At 29.8% G+C, this 10,107-nt stretch overlaps 1 long non-coding RNA gene across 1 annotated transcript; it reads right to left on the reverse strand.

The window, feature by feature from the left end:
• Positions 1-3,982: 3,982 nt before the first annotated feature.
• LOC133816044 (uncharacterized) lies at positions 3,983-4,728 on the reverse strand. Its single transcript, XR_009884977.1, has 3 exons — positions 4,522-4,728; positions 4,356-4,420; positions 3,983-4,191 (listed from the first exon to the last, which is right to left on the reverse strand). It is a non-coding gene; the product is annotated as an uncharacterized LOC133816044 (long non-coding RNA).
• Positions 4,729-10,107: the final 5,379 nt, after the last annotated feature.

Genomic DNA, 10,107 nt, shown 5'->3' on the forward strand with positions numbered 1-10,107 from the left:
CACTTTTAACACTGAGTTCCCTTTCCTTTAAGACAAGAATATCCTTCTCAGCCTACAATCTCCAATGACAACATTATTTTTAGCATCAGAATGACATCTTAGCAAAAAATGGCAGATAAAAGGCATAAATAAACTACCGACCAGTTGCATCCTAAAGTTTCTCATACGAAGCCTGATACTCAATAACTTCAAATTTTGATTTTTCAATTTGATCTCTCACTAAGAGGTAGGCTTGGGAAGAGGAAATACATGCTACATTCTTCAATTTTCTTTGTCCATTTATGAGCAGAGTTAGCATTAGTGAAATGATATTTTAAAGTAATAAAACCAGCACACACAAAAGACCAGTTATACATTAAAGTGACCTGCAAGTTAGATAACTGCTGCAATATATGTACTCTCTCTTCATGAAGACCTTTTATTTCTTTAAGCCGGCAAGAAGCTTGATCCTGCAGAGCTCAAATAAGTTACAAAGGTAAGTGTTCGAAAGAAAGGTAATTACACTACCATTAATTCTTTAAGAGCAGTCTCCATATCTTGTATATCTTTTACTTTATCTCTGACTTTGTCACTACTAACATGCTTGCTCCCTAAATTTAAGACAGGAAAGCTTGCCACTTTTGCGGCATCTCTCCGAGCTTTGATCTTCGCTAAAAAAAATTGTACTATTGAAGAACCCACTGTGTCACATGAAATATAAATCAGTTTCATAGTCATTAGGAGAAAAGTATCCAATACATATTTAAAAGAAAAAAAAAATCACTTAAATGATAAAAATAAATATGACAAGGGAAAGGGTGATTACTATTTTCATCACTGAAACATGATTCTTAAGCTATTTCTTAATAGTTCTCCTACTTGTTTTAGACAAACTTATCACATAGTTTCGCATCCATCAAAAAGCAACCACCAAATAATTTTTTCTTAAAAAAAAAAGGATCATTCAAGCATAAAAGTAACAGATTGAAGTCATATAAAGGATAAAGTACATTAATAAAACTAGAGTTTGCAAGCAGAAGCAACTAATGTCAAATGCAAACTAAAATCTTTGAATAGACTCCCAATCTGCAAAACTTAGTATCATCACTACCCTTCAAATAAGCATGGAAATGAGTAGAATTTCTGGTACAATAATAACTTACCCAGAAAATAGCAGTAGACCTTGACAAAAATGGCAGATGTTCTGGATATCGCATGTAATATGGACATTCTTACCACAAGCAACTATTGCAGCTTTTATATGTTGAAAGGTTAAAAGCTAAACTCCAGAACTGGTGCTAATGGTGCTGCAGAAGTCTTTCCTCTAGTGTGGTTATATTTACATGCTTTTCCAAATTTACATCCCCCTGACCTCAAATAATACTGCAAGAAGCTCAAGATTTTATAGCACAGCACACCGAAAGTTTAAATCCAAAAATAGGATAAAAAAACTGAAACTAAAATAATCTCAAACCCATAAAACATAATCACAAACAAGATCAAATGTCAAATCCAAAAATATACTCAGGAAACTATATAGTCAGATATTTGAAAACAACAAATATACCAAGATATCATCCAACTCAGTTTCAGAAAGGGGAACACTCACCAGTTACATGATTACATCCAAGAAAATAACAGGAATAGATTCACCTAAAGAACGACATGTTTGATGCAAGTAAAGCATATATTATCTATAGGACCTAGAGTTGTTTGAGCCAACCAATGAACATAAACTTCAGTTTATTGACAAACCACCTGTTACATAACTGCGTCAGTAAATTATCTTTAATAATCACATGTAATAAGACCTCCAAATGTTCAAAATTTCATAACTGTTTTTTACTAACAAAGATGTTGCACCAAAATGAAGTAGCCCAACCATGCAATTCTGATTCTAAACAGCTTAAAGATGTTGCACCTGAAATTGTTAGCCTAAACATAGAGAGATAATCGAAAGCTCCATCTAGTTAAATTCAGATTCCAGACTTCTAACCCCAAAACTAATAGCCTAAACATAGAAATACAATCGGTCTACTCAAATTCACAATGCACAAATCTAAGCCTAAAGAAAACCAGTCCTAATTCTTTTAATTTAAGTTAATTTTGGTTAGAACTTAGATAATACTTTCCCATTAGTCTTATGTTCATCTGTTGTTAAAAGTGGCTTTTGTTACAAGAAGAAGATTGAAAGGAACAAAGAATAAATTTAGACAAAAGAAGGAGGTTATATAATATTGAACAACAAATCCAAGAAATTTTTTTTAAGCAGTAGACACTTGAAACATATTTATTAAGTGCAGTACAAATAAGAGAAAAAAATGAAGGAAGCTATTCTAAAATACTGAGGAAAATTACATGTTGTTTGAGCCATTCATTGTAAAGTTGTTGCCAACCAAGTTACTGCAAAAAAAAATTACAGTTTTTTTTAGACAGAAAGAGTTAACCAAATGGTACAAGCATGTTAACCCAAGAGAGAAAACTAAAGATGTATTACAAATAAGAGAGTGAGCTAATGTTGAAAAGAGAGTCTGGAATCTATCCATTTAACTTGTTAAAGCACAAATCTCTGTAAAAAAAAAAAGTGCAACTTCATGAGTGAACATGAAAAGTTAATAGTGCAAGTAGGGTAGTTTTGAGTTTCTTAATTAACTTACAATTTTTGTAACTGTTGGAGCTCTCCGTTATTCGATAGAATTGTACCAGTGATATTTTTGTTCCTAAGTACTCTGCAAGTTTTTTTTAATAGTTGTTAGATTATATCTCAAAGCAGAACAGCACAGAAGAAAAAAGATATGTTTGAATTTTAATGATTTATTAGAAAGGGTGTAATAATGTGTTGAAACCATGTTACTTACAAGGTATTTAGAGACTTCATATCCTTGATAAATGCAAGAGAAGAACTTACATTAGATATTTCATTTAACCGCCTACAGATAATTCACACTAAAGATTGTTAGCATTAAAAACGTGCATATAAATATGAAAATGATTATTAAATATAGTACTCACAAGTCTTATAGGGAAGTCAGATTCGCGATTGTTGATGGTGTAAATCAGTGTATGATAAAAGCTTATTCAAGTATCTTATGCACACCAAACCATTTGCTGAATAATTTCTTTGGAACAATCTATGCACATATGACTCCACTCTTAAATTCTCAGTACACAAAAGGCCTGTCAAAACAAAGTGAACAATTTTTTTTATTATTTTTGAAGCAAAAAAACATACACAGAAGGAAAGGAAATTGGTAACAAAATAAGAAAGACAGTGAAGATAAAAATCATAATGCAGCATGTGGACATGGATTTCAAACTTTCAAAATCATAATACAGTGAAAAAATGTATTGTATTTCTCCAAAAGAAGACAGTACAATGATATGTATTATATTATATGCTTTTTTTTTCTGTGTAATGATGAAAGCCATAAAAGCTATAAAGCATAAGGCTATATATGCACATATAACACATTTTTATAATCCACAACAATTAACAGATCTTGCATAATTTGGATATCTTATAAAGTATTCCATGAAAATGTTACAAGACCCTCATATTAGATAATTTATAGTATCTTGATCATTAGAGAGAAAAATACATATAGAAAAACACATAAGAAGTGATTTACCAGTGTGAACCCAAACTGTAAATTGTAATTAAACACACCTGAAGAATTTAGTAGAGCATAAAACTTGTGGAAACTGGGCATTTAATGAAACTCCAGTCAGTCTTCCAAAACAGAGGCTTTCTTTGCAGTTGTGCCACATCATCATCATTATCATTTGAAATCATAATTGGGAATCAAGAGCTTCTTTCAGAAATATAGAATTCTAAACAATTCCAGTCTCAGATTTTCAGTGTACATAAAGCCTGTCAAAACAAAGTGCGCAATGAATAAGAATATCAACCATAACAAACTATATATATTGAAAATAATATGCAAAAAATTGGACTGAGTTCATATTATAATACCTCATATAGAAGAAAAATATGCACTTAAGCTGAAGCTTTAATTGAAAAGAAAAGAAGAAGAAAAACCATCTTTAGAGATGTAAAATAATCTCAAATTACTACAGGTCCTACCATACTATTATAAGTAAATATTTTTATAAAAATTGAATAATATTCGAAGACGTAAAACAAACCTGGGATTGTGGTAAACCAGACTTGGAACAAATATGGATTGGTTAGTTGGTGAAAGAATGGTGAAGCTGGAACATGGAAATAAGCAAATCATAAATAGAGAGAATAAAACTAAACAAAATAAGAAGATCAAACACATACTTCAATAAAAAATAAAAATAAAAGTCTTAGATTTGGTAGATCAATCAATGCCTTGAATGATAAGACTGTTTCTTTTTTTTTTCTCATGTACCTGTCCTTAGAGCCCTCAGAACATTGCTTGTTTCATGTTGAGAAAACTATCTTCTTCCTGCCTTTCTGAAAAACCCCCCTGCATCATAGAGACATTAAAATTGTCATAAATTGAAAGTGAAAAGCATGTTTTGGCAAAAGGTGTCAACCAGGATAGCAAAAATTACGTTAGTTATTGATGAATCGTGGTTGCCCTCGGCCTGAAGTTATGCCCCCAATGCCTTCCAAGGAGGATATAACATCGCTTTGCATATTGAATATCGTCCCAATCTTATAGCTTTTCCAAGTGTGACTTCCATCTCTTGAATTGAATCCATAAACTTGTGAACTTAAAATTACTCCCTGATAGAAGCTGATCTAGCTGTGAATATATTGTTCTGCAAAAGTAAAGATATATACACATAAATTTTATCATGGAGTATTAACGATCATTCTTTCAATTTAAGTTGATTTTGGTAAGAACTTAGAACTGAAAATAGTATACTCTTTTAACAGTATAAAATCATTATGATGGCAGAGATTAAATAAACTACCAATTCATTATACATAAAATCAAAACAAAAAGTGCCACTTGACATATGATCGAGATTCAAAACCATTGCAATATTGAGAATTTGGGAGAAAAAAGAGATCAATTCTTTGAAAATGCCCAACTCAAAAGCCATTGCCTCGCCCTCTGCCATTAAACAAATTGAAAAGCTCTAACAAAAGATTTATTTGATTATCTAGAAGTTTCACATCAAACTGAGCAAAGATTAACTTTTCGAGGATCCCTTAAGCCTCCCAGTGAATTCTAAAGAATTCTCAAAGTTACAAAATAATTCCACAGTCACTACTATCCTATATCCCATATGCTAACAACACACAACAATAGATTCAATCCAATAAATATAACTAACTCTCAAAACAGTACACAACACAAAATTGATCCTCAGAGCATATATCAGCAGTTTGCGCACAGAATACACATAAATAAATCCAATCCAATGATCTCTTTGGCCTACGAAAATAAAGTAACTACAAAAGAAGAAGCTTTAAGAAGCAAAGAGAATAAATATGGTTATACAGGGTCATCAACTTGCTTGTTTTGCTAGTTCTGAATTAAAAACACTACTGCAAAATAAATCATAATCAAATCCAATCCATTCAACACTTTGGTCTACTTCAGAACCATAGAGTCTACTTCAAACCCAAAACCCCAAATCTGTTTTTTATTTTATTTTTCCTTCAAATGCAAACTCCAAAACTGAAAAAAATAAGAACCATTCCTAACCAATAAACTAAATAAATTTCATATGACACAACCAGACCTAAGCCAAAAATTGGTAGAACTTTACTCGCTACAGAGATGAGACAGCAGCGATGACAGGCTATTCCTCAATATCTCACTCTGAACAAAACCCAAGTGTACCGCCTGCTTCATGACTGGAGTGCCGAAGCTTGGAGTCTACAAAGACTGTGATAGAGAAGGGAAGAAAAGGGAGGGAAATTGAATGTTAAGAACAAATATTGAAGCAATTGGAATGCTCATGAAAAATAATAATGGAAAATCACCTGCAGTAAAATTAGGTTAAGGGCATATAATAATCTGAGCAACAAATCATCTCGTGTACCAAAAAATCTAAACAAAAAAAAAAGACAAAATTACTTTCTAAATCCAAGAAAGACTCACCTGAACTACTCCATGAAAGACATCACCCCTGAGAGCTTTATTAGTTGCAGATATGAGACAACTATGATACCCGGCGGTTCCTCAATGTCGCACTCTGAACCAATCCACAAGGGTGTCGCATGCTCCATGACTAAAGCGTCAGAGCTTGGAGTCTGCCAAGACTACGACGGAGAAGGAGAATGAAAGGAAAGGAAAGGAAACGGAAGAAGGAAGAAGGCAGAGAGACGGGAAACAAGAAGAGAAAAAAAGAGTTAACCAAGAAAACATATGATATAATATTATAAGTTTGAAAGGGTATAGAATGAGAATGATGAGTAAAATAATGGGGGAAAAAAGAGACTAAAGGCGCCATTATATTAATTCACTTGGCGCCAGAAAATTTCGTTCCCTCCGTGTTTTTTTTATTTAGCAAATCAGTAATAATACTCTAGCATAATACTTTTTTATTAGTATTATATTCATGTCTTATGGAAATGGGTATTTGGTGTAGTGTGTGTGACGTGACTAGTGCCTCTACTGGCAGTATAGCTTCATCTCCGAAAGTTAGAGAGAAGGGGGTGTGCCCAGTCGAGGTGCGATGTAAGGTTCTATATGCCCAAAGTACATGTGAGAGTTGTACGGGCCATAATCCCTTAGCATCATCTAATCGCTTCTTTAAGCTCGCCTTTTGGGTTTTGTTTATAGCCTCCACCTGTCCATTAACTTGCGGATATGCTGCTAAAGAAAAAATCTTGGTGATGTCGTATTTCTCACATAAATTTGTGAAAAGATCACTGTCGAACTGAGTTCCGTTGTCAGACACGATCTTCTTTGGAAGTCCAAAATGGCATACAATGTTTTCACTACGAAGTCTAAGACTCTCTTCCAGGTTATGGTCACCAGAGGCTCAACTTCAACCCACTTCGTAAAGTAATCGATAGCGACCACTGCATAGCGAACTCCTCCTTTTCCTATTGGTAATGAGCCAATAAGGTCGATCCCCCATATTGCAAATGGCCAGGGCGACGATATCATGGTTAGCTCCATAGGTGCTTCTCGAGCAATGGTGGCAAAATGCTAGCATTTGTTGCATTTTAAGACGTACGAGGCCACATCTTTTTTTAGAGTAGGCCCAAAATAGCCTTGCCTCATTATTTTTAGAGGCCGGTTTTGACCCTCAGCATGATCTCCGCAAAATTCTTCATATACCTCTATTAGGATAGTTTGTGCTTCCTCCGACAAAACACACCGCAGAAGGGGCAGTGAATTTCCTCGCCGGTAGAGATTTCCGTCCACCATTACATACCGTGGAGCTTGATACAACAACTTCCGAGTGTCTTTCCAGTCATTTGGTAGCTTTCTAGTTGTAAGGTATTCTGCTAGAGATGTCATCCAGGTCAGTTTTGTGTCTATCACTCCGACCTCGGCGAACTCTTCATTTATACTTGGTAGCTCCAAGTATTCCTAGCTAGTGTGGTGGATACCACTCAGGTCGTGCCAGTGGGACCAGAAGAGACTAGACTAATTTGCGAGTTTTCTAGATGTATTTCCAGAAGATTTACCAAGATCATTTCTAGTTTTCTTTCCAATTTAGAGTACTACCAAAAAAAATTCTTCGTTTGGCTTGTACGAATTTTAATAACGTATATCTCACTTGATATAATTATATATATATACTAGATACAAGCAACGTATAATACATGTTTGCTTAGTTTTATTTATAGAATTTCTTAATTATTTTTTATTAAATTTGTAACATTATCATATAAATTTTAAATAAATGAACAATAATATATAAAAAAAAATGACATAAACATATTAAATGAAAAATAAAACCAAAACTTCATGATTTTTTTAAATATATATAATATGATAACTTTTTTAAATGATCATTTTTTTAATGAAAATTAAGATTATGTATTATAAATTATTATTATTATAAAGATATTTTATAATATTTAAATTTATATTAATATAAGTATTAAATATCTAGTTTTGTATTAAATATTATTATAATAATAATATTTTATAATATTTAATTCATATTAATATAATTAGCAAAAAATTAAGATTATATAATATTTTATAACATTTAAATTTATATTAATATAATTATTAAATAGCTAGTCTTGTATATATTATTATAATCATGATGTTTTATAACATTTGAATTTAAATTTACATTAATATAATTATTATATATGTAGTCTTATATTAAATATTATTATAATAATGATATTTTATAATATTTGAATTTATATTAATATAATTGATAAATATCTATTTTTAGTTAGTTTTAAAGGTATATTACATTAAATATTTATAATATTCCGTTAAAGTGAACAAAACAAACAGTTAAAACAAAAAATTTATGTTATTTACACACTTTTTATATAGAAGAGATATAATATGATAACATTTTTAAACATAAATGATAATTTTTTTAATAAAAATTAAGATTATGTATTATATATTATTATTATAATGATATTTTATAATATTTAAATTTATATTAATATAAGTATTAAATATATAGTGTTGTATTAAATATTATTATAATAATAATAATATTTTATAATATTTGAATTCATATTAATATAATTAGTAAAAACTTTGGATTGGTTTTAACTGTTTGTTTTGTTCACTTTAACGGAATATTATAAATATTTAATGTAATATAACTTTAAAACTAACTAAAAATAGATATTTATTAATTATATTAATATAAATTCAAATATTATAAAATATAATCATTTTAATAATATTTAATATAAAACTACATATATAATAATTATATTAATATAAATTCAAATTTAGTTAGATTTAAAAGTGTATTCCGTTAAATATTTATAATATTATGTTAAAGTTAACAAAACAAATCATTAAAACAAAAAAATTATGTTATCTACACATTTTTTATATTGAAGATATATACATATATATATATATATATAAATAAAGATATAAATAGTTCTCCACCTTCATTATGCATTGATGATTTTTCTTTACTATGTATAATCTTTGCTCCAATGATTCTGAAACATAATGTCACATATAAATAATATGTATATTTTCACTTTCTTATTTCAGATAATATTGAAATGTTGCTAATTTGATTAATATATTTACGCATAGCACAATTAGAAATTTTAAATATAAACAATTATATATATAGAGAGAGGAAATTGCATTTTATATGGGATTTTTAATAGAGTGTGTAAAAATATGGCTTTTTTAAAAAAAAAAAAGTTAATCTATGGCTTTTTTTTAAGAATTTTCACTTTTATGGGTTTATTTCCCCATATTTTTGTATAAAAGTTGGTTTATGCCATAGTTTTATTCTTAATCAAATTTGGAAGGGTATGTTTGTAATTTGATTATTATTTTTTTTAGGTTATTTGTTTTTTTATATTGTTTTTATATGACTAATTTTATAGTAAATTTTTCTTTGGTTGTTTTGCAAATTTTTTTTGTAATATGAATTGTTTTTAAAATTATTATTTATTTATTATAAACATGTTTTTTTTAAGATTGTACGTTTTTTCTTTTCAAATCCTGGGTAGGGTAACTAGTTACTTAATTGATCTTAAAAAAAATCCTAGAGCTAGGTTAAATAACATGCACCAGGAGGGGTAACCAGTTATCCTGAGATGAGTAACTTTCTGCCATAAGAGGGGTAACCAGTTACCTAAGAGGGGTGACGAGTTACTCATATTAAATATGAAAATAAACATCAAATTTGAAGGAAAAAATGGAAGAACACTTCATTAAAAAAGGAAGAAGAAGTAACTATGATTTTAGTAACATAAGTAACTAGTTACCATAAAGAAACCATAAATACACACACACCAGAATGTGAAAGTAATCAGTTACCCTCAGAAATATACATACAAAGAATGTGAAGGTAACCAGTTACCCATTCACGTTTTCATATTTTTATTAGTTTTCTTTCCAAATTTTGGTATTCCTATAAGTGTTACAATAAAAAAAAATGCTGAAAAAATTAATTTGAATTTTTTTTACATATAGTGGAAAAAACTGTAAAACAAATTACAATAATAAAAGATAATAAATAAAAAAAATAGTAGAATAATTATGTAAT

This window comes from Humulus lupulus, chromosome 2 (assembly GCF_963169125.1).
Source record: "Humulus lupulus chromosome 2, drHumLupu1.1, whole genome shotgun sequence".
Lineage (NCBI taxonomy): Eukaryota > Viridiplantae > Streptophyta > Magnoliopsida > Rosales > Cannabaceae > Humulus > Humulus lupulus.